This window comes from Betta splendens, chromosome 2 (genome assembly GCF_900634795.4).
Source record: "Betta splendens chromosome 2, fBetSpl5.4, whole genome shotgun sequence".
Lineage (NCBI taxonomy): Eukaryota > Metazoa > Chordata > Actinopteri > Anabantiformes > Osphronemidae > Betta > Betta splendens.
Window position 1 is genome coordinate 9,413,825 of NC_040882.2, and position 13,280 is coordinate 9,427,104.

At 46.3% G+C, this 13,280-nt stretch overlaps 1 protein-coding gene across 1 annotated transcript in view; it reads right to left on the reverse strand.

The window, feature by feature from the left end:
* sox1b (SRY-box transcription factor 1b) overlaps nucleotides 1–12,719 on the reverse strand; it is a 51,421-nt gene extending 38,702 nt beyond the window's left edge. The window contains exon 1 of the mRNA XM_041068041.2: nucleotides 12,124–12,719. The gene's annotated coding sequence lies outside the window, so the exon portion shown is untranslated. The remainder of the gene's footprint in view (nucleotides 1–12,123) is intronic.
* Nucleotides 12,720–13,280: the final 561 nt, after the last annotated feature.

Below are 13,280 nucleotides of genomic sequence, written 5' to 3' on the forward strand. Positions count from 1 at the left end.
CACGCGAGACAGAGCGCAGTAACAGTCACGTCGCATCCTTTGATGCCACCATATTAACCACATGCACTCACAAACACGTGCACACTCACAATTACCATACGCTGCAGCCTAACCTGTATAATAGGTGTCACATTAGCGAGACAACGAATCAAACCGCCTTCATTTCCCAGGCCCGTGCTCTTCTCCACAGCTGTAGGCCTCTTTGTTGTCAGGGGACTTTCTAATTAATATGATAAATAAGATGGTGGGTTTGACTCCCTGGTGCTTTTTAATTGGAGGAAGCCTTGAATGGCACCAAGCAGAGGCAGAGATTAGCGGGTTATTTGGGAGTGTTTTTTGTATGAGCCGTGATTTCCTGTCTTATTGTGATACTCGCCTCGGCGCTCGGAACACGTGTGCGTGTGCACACGTGAGCACGCGGCGCAGACGGTCTGGTTTCACTGGGAGCGATGTTAGTCCCCAGACGGGTCCAAACCAAGAGTCTCTTCACGGAGGGAACGTGTGAAGTTCTCAGCCACTATTTAAAAAAAAAAAAAAAAAACAACATCTGCAACTTTGCTTCGTTTTTTTCGTCATGTGTGATGCTTGTTCGCTGCGACGCCGCACCGTGAACCACCTACGAAAAAACGCAAGAAAATTGGTCAAATATCTGACAGCTTCGCCTGAAGCGTCTCCGTATCCCCGGCCCACTTCTCATCGACACACACACACACACACACACACACACACACACACACACACACACACACACACACACACACACACACACACACACACACACACACACTCTGATCTCCTCATCCTCAGATAATCCTGCTCCATCTAAATCACAGCTAACAGCCCCGAGGGGACAAACCGCTGTTGTTCTGCGCCCATCTAATTCCTCTCTCCATCATTCTCATCTCCTTCTTATGTCTGACAAGGCTCCTCAGCATCAGAGGAGATCAACCCCAAGCGCCGCTGTAGCTGGCGTTGGAGTGCGTGGACAATCCAAAGGAGCTTTAACTCCACTTTCTGCGGGCCTATTTCAGTGTCGCGTGTCAGGACTCAACGGCTGAGACAATCCCGTCTGGCTGGACAGTCGAAACCTCTCTCGGTTCCTTTCTACAGAAATTAGAGCGCGGATCACCAGAGTAAATGCCTCTTCCTGGCACAGCTCGCATTGTGAGAGAAGAAGGAGAGGGGGGGGGGGTCGAAGAATGCAGGATAGGAGATGAAGCCAGCTCATTGGACCAGGAGACAGTTAAGGACAGAGGGAGATGAGGATTAGTGGATGAAACAGTAGATAAGAGAGGTAAGGCCACGAAGGACCGGATGAAAAGAGGAGGAAAAACTTTATTATACTAACGTCAAAATCTTTGAGTTAAATTAAACATACATCAGACCTGAATGCTTTCACGGAACAAAACGTTTCACCTCTGCCACTTGTCTGTGCGTTACCGTAATTCACATTCAAAGCATCAAACATTAAATCTGCTTTTTCTTTCGTCGATACACAAAGTGAGAGATTCTTGAACTTTAAACTTATTCAATTAAAGAAAAAATACACAGTTCGAAGCTGTGCAAGTATGAATATGCTATTATGAATGTTAGCTATGAAACGAGCTAGTCTGCGCCGCGGAGCTCCGTAAAATATTTTGACCCAGCATAAAAACCTTGTCATCTAATAATTCATCCACACAAGCGACTGCGTCGGCCTGACAACGCACAATGACTCCCCGTACGGCAATCTGCGGCCGCAGCCTTGTGTGTGTCTCTACGTGACGGGCTCAAACAGAGCGCTCCTGCTGCCCCGGATCAATCAGGGCGCGGAGCTTCGCCTTGATACTTTAGAAGAGTGTGTACAAAGAGCAGCGATGCGGTGTCACCGAGCCAGGATCAGAGGAGGTGCAGGAAAGGAGAGGAGCCGCGAGGAGGGGACAGAGAAGGGGAACAAGGGGAGGAAATAAAAGAGGTCGGCAAGTCAGGAGAGAGGAGGAGGAGACGGAGGAGGAGACGGAGGAGGAGATATGAGGAGAGAAGGAGACGCAACAAGCAGAGGGTGAATAAACAGAAACAATTAGGAGAGAGGAGAGGAAGTGAGGAGAGATGTGGAGGTAGAGGAGTGAACACACACACACACACACACACACACGCACACACACACACACACGCACTCACACACACACACGCACACGCACACACACACACACACACGCTCACACACACACACGCACACGCACACACACGCACACACACACACACGCACACGCACACAGTTGCCACTTTGCCACTTTGCCACAGCAGCATTTAAAGCTGTAATGACAGACCAGAGAGTGATAAGAGACTCTGAGTGGAGAGGCCACTATAGCTGCTCTCCTCTCCCTGCTAACAACTGTAATTATCCAAACTCCACACTCACTACTATTGATCTCTCCCTCACAGACCCCCCCCCCCCCCCCCCCCCCCCCCCCCGCGTGAACGTAAGTGTGTGTGCATCTCTCTCTCTCTCTCGCTCGCTCGCTCCGACAAGGTGACGGCAGAGAGTGCGTTCCCTCTCAGCACAAGAGTAGTTCACACCTGCCGGCGGTGGAGCGCCGACGAGGACCGGCACCAATACGTGACGGCCGCAAAACACAAATATTGGTGCAGCTCCGACGCCACCCCCCCCCCCCCACGGCGTGTGTGGAGCCTGAGGACTGAGCTCTCACCGCGTGTGCGCTCCACGCTCAGGCGTTGATGGGAGCTTCTAAAAACACTGGAACGAAACATGGTTTTAATATAATACACAAACATCAGTCATTCATATGTTGCAGTAAACAGACATATTGTGCCGACGGCAGGTACAGTCAGCTGTCCACGTATCTGAGCGCTTGTTGCTAATGTCTCCTGGGAATAAAAGGCCCGAGAAGCGGTTGCTCTTGAACAGAGCCTCAGCGCTGTGTTTCCCTGCATTGAGGCGTAACCTGCGTTAAAGTCCCCGTGCCTGTGGACGCTCACGCTGCAGGTAGCTGCAGGTTAACCTCAGCAGCAGCCGCCGTCGTGGGTCCACAGCGATGACTGACAGGCAGCAGGCATCTGAACCCGAGCCCTTACACCTGTACCAGCTACTGCACCAGAGCGAGATACGAGCTGTGAGCTAGCGTCAACACCGGCCGCTACGGACTCCGCGCCCGTAAAGCTCCAGAATCACTATAATCAGGAGACGACGGAATACCTTGACACTGACCGGAGATAAAGACGAGTTATTTTTATTAACACTTAAGAAGAGGCACGAAGGGAAATGAAGCCGAGGCTCTTCTGACAAACCTTGTCAAATTCTCCACACAAACCAACGCGTAATCTGTTCCTCAGATTTCTAAAGTGCTCCGGCCACCTACTGTGCTTTTCTTTATGGCCTCTCTTTGAAAAGACACTTTCAAATGTAATTAAACATGTATTTTGCTCGTTTGATTTTCTTCTAAGCACGCAGGTTTAGTTGGATTAATTAAAGTTTACATGTGGGAAGCGACTTCGCCGCTCTTCACTTGACCAAACTAAAAAAAAAACAACAAAGCTTTAATGTTTTTAATGAAGACTAATGAAGCCAATAAGTCATTATTGGTGCAAAATGTATGTCCTGGTGTGACAAAGGCCCAAAGAAATAAAATACCGGTGAAATTGAAAATGTCAGAGCTTTAAGTGTTGAAACTAATCGGGCGAGCTGTCATTACGAAGGCAAGGTTAATAGCTGCTGACAGAATCACCTTCAGCAGACACCCAGATAAGGAAAGGTCTCTTTATTAGCACACACACACACAAACACATATAGTTATTCTACACGCTCGCAGAAAATCGATGCCCTGCCCCGATGTCGCCATATGCGGACTGTCAGATAGCGCCATTCACGCGGGGGGAAGGATTTACAAGTCGCACCGTGGCCCCGGCGCGCTCACAAAGCTCGTCTTTTGTTCCCCCCCGTCACCTGTTCCAGATTTATGACGTCCAATTACAAACGCGGATGCTAACAGTATTCCCCATTAGCCTATCAAATACTTTAGTGGTTGTTCTCTCAAAGGGTTATCTGGCCTTTCAGCAGGGGCGTCACCAATTTATGGCCCACCCGAGCAGATCGGAACAAAAGCCTCCCCGGGCCTGCTTTTTGTTTTTCCGCGCTGCTCCCCAAGACAGGTAATTAACAGGGAAGGAGTGTGTGGTTAATTTGGGAGATAATTATCTAAATTAAACTGCCTTTCGTCACGCAGGGCCTCTCTCTCTCTCTCTCTCTCTCTCGCTCGCTCCACTGTATGCACGCAATCTGGATGGTTTGATGAGGGTGGTCGGGGCATTGTGCTCCCGTAGAAACAAAACCAGTAATGACATGTTCATTCTTTGCTTTTGTTTTCTCCCGCTTTGTTTAGCTTATTCTTTGTTTTTCCTTTTAGCCGGAGAAGAAGTAAATGAGGGTAAAGGAGCAGAGCGGGGCGAGAGAGAGAGAGAGAGAGAGAGAGAGAGAGAGGTGTTGAGGAACAGAGCGTGAGGGGAGATAACAGTTCACCTAATCAGTTTACTCACAGAGTTTAGCAGGCGACAAGAACGGGGCCGTAAACACGCGCGCATCTATCTGATCCGTGGTTATTTATCAGCTGGTTCTGAACAGCAGACCCCTTGTTTTCCAACCGGCGTTTGCCTCCGAGGGGAACAAGCTCTGGAGATCAGATTACTGAGGCAGGATCTGCTCTGGTACTGAAATATACACCTGAACCCTGGAGACCCCGGTCCCGTTCAGACCCATCGGACCCGTGGAAGGAAGCGTCTGTTCATCTGCTCATGAGTGTAACCTCACTGAGAGCCTGTGGGCAGTTTGACTCAGAGCTGCTACAGATTCCTGCAAATTAAAGGCGGCAGCTGCCTGAAACAAACACGAAACCTCAAGAGAGTATGAACTTGCTGATGAGTTTTTCACACAAGTTAACTGAGGTTGAAGAGAAGAACACAAATGTTTTTGCTGTATTTTTGTCGCGTGATTTGTTGTGGATGTTCAACATGTGGTCAACGTGTTTAAGAGCGACCATGGATCCGTGTTTGGAGGTCAGGCCTCTACGAGTGGATTTCCAGCCTCGAGCCCAATGCAACTTTTTTTGTGAGAAAATCTAACCAGAATTAGTCATTTCCATGCTGCTTTTCAAATTGAATACATCATAATTTGCATAAAAATGGCTGGATGGAAACCCAACTAGTGTCTGTCTTCGTCTCTCCATCCTCCTCCATCCCACCTTGCAGCCTCCCTCCCTCCCTCTCTGTCTTTCTCTCTCTCTCTCTCTCTCTCGCTCCCTCTCTCTCTGTACTGTATGAAGGAGGGATGATCGCTCCCTGTCACATCTGTTGGCACGTTGCCATCAAGCCTTGACAGGAAAATAACACTCTTCAGGGAAAATAATACACTCGTTCTGCCGTCGGCGCTCCCAGACACATGCTTCAGTGTGTGTGTGTGTGTGTGTGTGTGTGTGTGTGTGTGTGTGTGTGTGTGTGTGTGTGTGTGTGTGTGTGTGTGTGTGTGTGTGTGTGTGTGTGTGTGCGTGCGTCTAAAAGCCCTCGCTGCTGCTGTCAACCTGAGTACAAAGGATCACTTTATATGATTAGTATGCATCTCTGAAAAACATACTGAACAAAAAGCCCTGCCCCGAATGCTGCTCCACGCCAATTAATGGATTAAGAAATTATTTTGATGCGAGGCTTCTTGTGAGACAGCTATGATACGTGGCTGAAGAGGCATTTCTCTCGCGCTTGTTGCCAGCTTTAAAGGCCGGACGCGTTCTGAACCCGCAGCCTCCACGACCGGCTCCTCGTCTTCACTCAGACTTCAGCTTCATGTAAAAGAAACGTTGGTAGAAGAACCGTGGGGGCAGCAGCTCTCAGCTCGTCCACTGTGTAGATTCAAACCAGCAACCTTCATTGTGCTACACACACACACACACACACACACACACACACACACACACACACACACACACACACACACACACACACACCGTCGCTCAGTTCAGCTGTTCGCTGGACAAAAGCCACTCTGACACAGCAGTTAACCCGAGCTTGACAGAGCCACTAACCCCCTTTAACCCTTCGCTCACCCACCTCTCAGTCCTGTGTTAAGAGCAGCGTTTATAGATTTTGGAAAAAGCCTGAAATACAGATTGAAATCGACTTGGCCCCGAGAATGGCATTCGCTTTCGTACTTAGCAGGAAACTTTAAGAAAAGCATTTCGAGATGAAAAATATTTTAGCGGCTGAACACAGAATATTTGCTTGATGAATGACCCGAGTAATTAATCAACATTATAATTAATTTCCTTCTGATGGTTAATTACTCCATTTGCCAACATGAAAAAGAAAATCTGATAATTGACAATTCAAGCAGGCGACAGAGTGCTCACGTCTGTATCACGTTCTGTATCTGTCATTGCAACGAGCTGCTTGATGTTTGTTTGTTAGCTTCACATGGGTTCCTGTGGCCTGAACCTGGAACCGATGTCCAAACTATTAGACATAAACCTCAGAGCTTTCTTTCATTACAAATATTATCATCATTATTATTGCAGCTCTAACACCAAAGCCTGTTGCACCAGCACTAATTTGAAATGAATGCTTTGGGTAAATGTGATATCAGTGCTACACTGTAATTATGATGCCAGCTCTTTTACAGTAGTATACAGTAATTATCCTATTCTGCACTACTAAAACTTTGTGGCCTGGAGTTCCGCTCCAATGATGAGCACAATATCAATACCTTATCTGAAAGTCACAGTAGGACAATGCAGCCTAGTGTATGTGGGATTATTAGCAAAAATACATGCTCATAAATATATACCCTCTATACAATATAGCCCAGATACTTCATTCAAGCCTCGTTTGGATGTTTAACCCCTGGGCTCCTCCACGTCTTGGCTGCCGCCGTCAGTGGTGCAGTAGTAAACACATTTGCTCCTGTAATGCTGTGATGATGATCCGTGGTCAAACAGACCAGAGGTACGTCCAACGGCTGATTGGTCCTCTCTCCATTATAGAGGCAGAGGAGAGCTCAATTCTCAATTTCCCCCGAACAACTTGGTAAATGGCCCATTTTCCTCCGCTAATGCAAACAACATAGCTCCTCTAAAATCTATGTAATTGGCTGCAGCATTTATTCTGACTGAATGTCTCGTGCGGCGTCGTTCCTTCATGGTGGGGGGTGGGGGGGGGGGGGGGGGGGGGGGGGGGGGGGGGTAATGGGGGAGCGCTGACATGCAGACGCCCGGCACGTCTCTGCACGGAGGCAGATGTGCCATTTGTCAACCAGGCGTCTGGGAAGTGATGCGGCTTCACGGCGGGAGCTCACCTTCCAGCAGCAGCGGCTTCAACGGGAGCTCGTGAAGCCTCCGCCAGTGTTTCTTCAGCTCAACAGGGGCTGCAACAGGTCAGACCGGCGTAGGCGCCGTCTTTGTTCACAGGAACGAATACATTGCTCATTAAGGAAACTGTCTGTTTTGCAGTCACCAACATAGAGAGTCTGATTTCTGGAATCTGTGACACAGACAAGCTTTTGTTTTAAAGTGGTTGCAGCAGCAGCAACTACAGCAAGTGCTGCAGCAAATGAAGTAGGAAAATGTATTTCATCAAAAACATTAATTAGTAAAAAATGTCATGAAAAAGTACAGTACAATATGTTTTGAGTTATATTTCAAAAGACCAAATTAAATCTGTACAACCAGATACTTTACATATGTGTCTTTTACTTTCAGCAGATTACTTTGTTTTATTTTTCATTTTTTTTAAGAAGTAAAAAATAATAATTGTGTATGTCACAGATGGGGTCTGTAATTCTGACTAAACCAGAGCAGAATATGAATTCAGTCGTAACAAAAACAAAGACGTTTTCATCCATACAAGAAGAAGAAGTTGATAAACTCCTGTCAGACACATCCACCTCCATTAGACCTGGATGGTTTCATTGAATTATTTTATTGTCACGCTGTTCACAATCAACCAGCAGCCGATAAACCCCGTTTTTGAGTTGCGTGACCTTCTCCATTTGCCAAACAGACACGGTCCCACGTACAGGTCATCCTCCCGGAGGAACGCCAAAATAAAAGCGTAGCAACGGGTTGAAGAAAAGTCCATTCATTTGTGCATTAGCTGAAATGCAGTTGACGCCAGGCTGCAGCGTGGTGCTGGATGCATTAGAGGCGCAGCGCGGCCGCCTGCGCTGGAGGCCCTCTCGCCGGGACATGTTTGTCAGCTCCCGTGTTTACTGCGTGGAGAATGAATGCAGAATGCCGGATATCCATCACATTAGCAGCCTGGCACTTTGAGGCAATTCAGTCCACAGGAAGGTCCTCGTGTCCTACTGCTCCTTGATTTCCCTGCAAATGCTCCAGCTGCACGCCGCTTGCATTTGCAGCTTTATTTCTGTGTTGGTGGTAGGTTTTCTGCGGTAAAGCTGTTTGTTTTGGCGTTGTTACCGCTGCTTTTAGCCCTTTAACAGAAATATCAACTTGGGAACAGAGAGCAGCTTTCACAGCGTGTTTAAAATGGATGTGGATGGGATTCAGTCAGCTCCTTTTATTCAGCAAATCCCCAAACTAAGGAAAGACGCCAACGCGTCAACGTGTTGAAATGATTAATAATTATGACGACAAATTTCAATTTTTATTTGTTTAATATTACAGTATTTATTTCTTTGCTGTCATGATTACTCTGCAAAATTTAAAAGAGCCGTGAGACGTCAGGGAATTTGAACTTTGTGAAATCATATCAAGTATCAAGGTTATTTGTTCTCTTGTATCCTGGTTGCATCTTCTATTTATATCTATTGACAAACTCATTAGACGCTTAAAAGGCTTCACAGCTGTTCACAACTAGAGTTGTTTAAATCTTTAAAGCTTCATCATTTTGCCTCAACTGATATTTAAATAAATTGAAAGCGAGTAAAAAAATATATTTTTTGCTGCTGATTATTCATCAACAGAAATAAAATCTTTCTAAGTCAGGATGAATAATGTGGTCGCAGCCATAACTCCCAGCTCAGACTTCCTGTCTCGCCTCTCTCCTTCTGTCCTTTCACCCAGTTAACCTTAGTCTCTGCAAGGAGCGAAAAACACCGTCTAACAATCTAGTCACATTTGAGAGCTGAAGCTAATGGCGCATCAACAAGTCGAGACTCTGAGCTCACATAATGGCAGTCTTTATTCCACTCAGGCTCATTTGGCCATTATGGCACAGTTAGTCTAAATAACAGCTGAAGAAATGGCATAATGTGCACATAGCCAGAGGAATTGATATTTCCCAGCTCCCTATTCATATTTTAATCTCCCCATCTCTGGAAAAAACACCTTTACAGCCTACTTCCACATTTAGTGTGGAGCCAGAATCCAGTATATGATTAATACATGACAGGGCCAGCTGGAGTTATTGCAAATAGTAAAAAGAAAACGTGCTCACAGCGAAGTTAGACTCACTGTAGCTGCTAGACTGCAGGTCATAGTAAACACTGCTTATTCAGTGTGATACTGTAATTCACTGTTTTTTCTGTAAGAGAAAACTAAACAATATAATTTAAATGAACAATCAAATGATTGTGACATTGCTCTGAAAACAGACAGTTCCTAGAATCCCTTCAATTTGTGCACAACACACTCAAAGTGAATTCCCGTTGCTCCACCATGTGCCTGACGCGGTTCCATCCACCAGCTGTTTCCCCACAGCTCCCTGTGTGTGTCACACCGATGCAGACACATGGTTCAGGTCATTTGTGATGGTCTAAGAAGTGACTGGAAACCAGCTGGACCGCAGCAGTCAGGGCTTCAGCGGCCGGCAGGTTTTAAGGCGGATATCAGCGCCCTCTAGTGGACGGTTTCAGAAAGGACGCGTTAAATTAACGACGATGTTTAGGTTGTATACTACAGCTTCCCGCGCATCTAATAGCTGATGATGAACCTTGCAATTGTAAATGTGTTGTATAAAAGGTTATATCTGTAATAATATGTAGATCCTACATCAGTTACACATTAATTAAACATCAAACATGAATCTAGTATTTGAACAAAATTTGTAAGTACTGTTAATCAAAAATAGATAAACAGTATAATGTTTATCTATATATATTTATATAATAATGTAGTATTTAGACTAAAAGCAGCTAAACTACTGTATCTTGTCCAAATCATCTAATCGTTAGTGATAATACGTCGGTCGGTTTTTTAATGTTGTCTAGAAAATAACCTGATCTGAAACCAGCTCTTGACATCTCACGGAACAGTGACATGTGCTCGAGCTTAAATTCCAGGTGAGGCTGCTGCAGGGTCCTCTCCTGGTTTGTTAGACTGTGCTGCCATCTAGTGGTTCAGTAAAGCTTTACTGCATTTCGTCACCTAACAGCTTGAGCATCTTTAGCACCTGTACCGATGAGGAACATATAGAAAACTATTAATGGTGAAATTGAACATAGCATATAATAATTAAAAAGGATCTAATAATTACACCAGACACCAGCTTAGTGCTTCTCAAGCTACTAGAAGCCACATGTTCTGTTTATATACAGATAATAATGATGAATAAAGAGCCTCAATCAGACTGGCTGCTTTCACCACTGATCTGTGGACTGACACATCGAGTGCCCACAGAACCACCAAAATAAGAATATTTCTTTCCACTTTCTACTCTCTTTCATAAATCACTCTCTCTTTTTCTTAAAAGCAAATGTCAGACTGTTCAAAAGGTTTGCAGCTATTTAGCCATTTGGAAAAGCAGGTTATTATATTCTTCAATTGAGCTGGAATAAGAAATGGCCCAAAGACGTAGAGATGCCGCAATTACAGTAAGTGTGTTCAACCTGCCGATAACCTCCGGCTCCGGCGTTTCACCCTCCAGCTGAACCCTCCATTAGTCAGGACGGGGATGACAGTGGTTCCTGGGGCGCTGATAAACCTTGGTGCCCGAAATGAATGGGGGGCCTTTAAGAGACTCTCACCGAGCCTATTCATCAAGATGAGGGGCTCTTGTGCAACCATTCCTAACAGTGACTCAGCAAAGTGTGAGGTAAGCGCTTTTCCACCAGCACTGAGGGCCACACACCTCCACAGTAGAAAGTCCAATGATCAGACGCTTGTCACGCTGACGCTTTGCACTAACTGATCAGATTCATCTCATGCAGGAGAGGAACCAGCGGGAAGTTGCTCTGAGTGACCGCGCACAGCTGCACTGATGTGAACTAGTTGTGCACTAATGAACAGACAAGGAGTCTGAGGCAGAGGAATCAGGTCCTGCTTCGGTTTTATATCATTCCTTATTACACTGCGCCCCAAACAAGCGCATGTGATGGATGCTGAACCTGTGTTGGTTTCATTATTATTATCCCTGCTGTTTCTGCTGCTCAGCGTTAACCTGTGTGATCGTTGTGAACTACAATCAAATCGAACGCTCACTGGATCAGCATCATAACGACACATGGACATGAACCTGTTTGCTAAATGTTCCTGTAGGTTTCTTTTTCTACACTACATGGGGATAGTTCGTAGGTTTTAAGCACTAAGTTGAACCAAAAATAATAATAATCCCAACAAAAACTTAACAAAGTCTTTTATAATTGACAGAGAAGACGGTGGGACAAGTGTTGATTTATGTTCAGTAACAGTAACAACCTCCAACATGGACTGAAAAATATCTAGATAAATATATAATGAATCAATAATCCATATTCTATATACAGTTTGTGTGCAAAACACCGTGTGTAACGTAGATTCTGGCCTCAGGTTCTAGTAAACCACGGCTGAATATCTCCCTGAACTGAACACCGACAAACATTCATCTACATTAGCCTTTAATGCTCATTTCAATCTTTATTGTAAAACACTTTTAAATCAGCCTTTGGTTGGAGAGCAGCCAAACACTGAGCATGAGCTCTGGCCTGAGCGCCAGGATCCGCTGCAGGGACCAGTGAATGCAACACCTGAGTCCAACCACGTCACAGCCTTCCTCACCTCCTCCTCCTCCTCCTCACCTCCTCCTCCTCCCTCCCTTATCACAGCACCTCCAGAGCCCTGTTATAACGCAGAGGCTGCGTGATGCTCCAACCTCAGCTTCAAATGCTTGACAAGTTGGATCAAAAGTGGAAATCGTGTTTGCACTTACATCACGTTGAATTAATCCACATCCACATCCGCTGCGAGCGAATATTCGTGTGTCCGGCTCCTATAAAAGTTAACACCGAAGTTTGGGAACAGGAGAGTCTGCGTCAACTAGAGCTTCTGCCTCTCAAGATGGACGAAGAAGCTGAGGCTGTGAGCACTGTCGCGTTTGGCACGAGTTGCCCAGTGCGGTCATCGCATCCCGCTGCTGGTGCTGCTGGTTTGTTGTCACCTCAGAGGCTGCATCACTGGTCGCCTTTCGCTTCTGATCCCAAATCAGTGATGAGCTGAATAAAGCAAGTCAAAGACACCTCCGTCAGGTCACATGATCCGTGATCCTCCAGAAAAAGGGCAGAACGCCTGCTTGGGAGAAGCGAGGAGCGCTCTCACACACCTGTTGGTCGCCCAAGACGAGCCCATCAAAGTTCCACTTTCTTTGCAGGAGAGAAAAAAACCCGAGGCGGAGGTGCGATAGGAAACGCTGGTACCGACAGAGAGGAGGAGGAGGATGGAGAGAGCGGAGAAAGGAGAGGTGGAGGACAGACAGGTGGAGGAGTCCAGCGTCCTGCCGTCTCCCAGCCAGGAGAATGAATGGAAAGCCTGCCTCTCCGCCTGCTTTTATATTTCCTCTTCCCCTGCTGCCTCGCTTTGGCTTTTACCCTGACTTCAATGTGTGCGTGTGTGTGTGTGTGTGTGTGTGTGTGTATGCAGAGAGAGAGAGTGAGCGAGAGCGAGCGAGAGAGAGACCTCTTTCAGAGCAGCAGGAATATATTATAACCCAAACAAAGAGAGCTGGCTTATTGTTTATGAATTACCAGCCTTCCAAAGCCAACAAAGGCCCCTATTTTCATAGAAAACTCCATTTTCATTTCAGCTCCATTTGATTACCAGAGCAAAGAAAATAAAAAGGCCTCTCTGGTCGCAGCGTCCCAAAGGGATTCATTCCTGCTTCTCGCGCTCATTCAGCGCCGCTGAAAAGGTTTCTTTATTGCTTTCTTTTCAGGACCCACGTCAAATGGGCTTTTAGGAGTAAACCAATGACAAAAAATTATTGCTTGGCTATTTTATACAATAACAGGGCCGAGGGAAGAGAGGGGTCCCGCGTCGTCTTTGTCATCCGTCTTTGCCTTTTCTTCGGCTCCTTTCTGCCGCCGGAGAGGA